Source organism: Triticum aestivum, chromosome 3B (assembly GCF_018294505.1).
Source record: "Triticum aestivum cultivar Chinese Spring chromosome 3B, IWGSC CS RefSeq v2.1, whole genome shotgun sequence".
NCBI classification, from domain to species: Eukaryota; Viridiplantae; Streptophyta; class Magnoliopsida; order Poales; family Poaceae; genus Triticum; species Triticum aestivum.
The window spans coordinates 772,524,354-772,525,683 of NC_057801.1; the positions used below are offsets into that span (position 1 = coordinate 772,524,354).

A 1,330-nucleotide genomic window follows, 5' to 3' on the forward strand; every position below is an offset into this window, starting at 1 on the left:
ATGGTGGATTATTGCAGGAGTGCCGAGCAAGAGTAGTCTGTGTTAGAATATAAAGTGTACAGAGATAGGATAGTGGTTTAAACTTGTATCTCTATCTATCTCTTCTTCTCTCCCGTATCTCCTGTAACCTCTCGAGGAGATCACGATCACGATCATCTCTCTCAACTTGTACATCAAGACTTCGGTCATATAAATACAATGCGGCCCGAGACAAAGGGTTCTATGCTTCGTCATATGGTATCAGAGCCCTTCCTCTCGTACGTCTAGCCCTCAAGAAGGAATCCATCTAGTTGATCGCAGAAGAGAGGAATCGAGATCGAGAAGAGAGGCAACCATGTCAGGAACCACGCCGTCCACCGCTGCTGCCACCACGTCCACCACGTCCGCATCCACCATGAGTGCTCTGTCCACTTTATCTGCACCTTCCACCTTCGCCTCATCTTCCACCTCCAGCAGCAGCTCGCCCTCTCTCGGTCCGCCTCCGTCAGAGAAGCTTACGAGGACGAACTTTCTCCTCTGGAAGGCTGTCGTGCTACCTCAGATCAAAGGAGCACAGATGGAGCACTTCCTCGACGCCACAAGCCCGGCGCCCCCTGCCACCATCACCATCAACAACACTGGGACGGAAGAGCAGGTCTTCAACTACGCCAGATCGATCTGGTTTGCGCAGCAACAACATCTACAAGGGTATCTCATGGGGTCTCTGTCTCGAGAGGTCCTTGCCCAAGTAGCGATGCTCCAGACGCCGGCCGAGGTGTGGAACTCCATCCATGCCATGTTTGCTGCGCAAACACAAGCCCAGAAGATCAACACAAGGATGGCGCTCACCAACCTGCAGAAAGGTAATCTAACCATGGCAGAATATCTTGGGAAAATTAAAACCCTTACAGATGAAGTTGCCTGCGCCGGTGCACCGCTCGGAGACGCCGAGATCATCTCCCACGTCATCGCCGGCCTCGACATCGACTACAACCCTGTGATCTCGGCCTTGGCGGCGCGGGTCGAAGCTGTTACGGTTCAGGAGCTGTATAGCCAGCTCCTGAGCTTCGACGCCCGCCTCAGCATGCTTCAAGGAGGCAATCTGCGCCAGTCCTCTGTCAACGTCGCCTCCCGTGGACGTGGTCGTGGGCGTGGACAGCAGTGGCGCGGTCGCGGAAACAGCAGCGGCGGCGGGCGCAGTGGTAACCAGGGCCACGCTCGCCCTGGTGACCGCGGCAACAATGGTGGTGACCGCGGCGGTGGCAACAACGGCTACAATGGCGGCTACAACGACGGCTACAACAACAACAACCGTCGGCCTAGATGTCAGCTGTGCAAGAAACCGGGCCAT

General features: G+C 55.6%; 1 pseudogene; it reads left to right on the forward strand.

Annotated features, from left to right (window-relative positions):
• Positions 1-913: 913 nt before the first annotated feature.
• Positions 914-1,052, forward strand: LOC123073120 (uncharacterized; annotated as a pseudogene).
• The last annotated feature ends 278 nt before the right edge of the window (positions 1,053-1,330 follow it).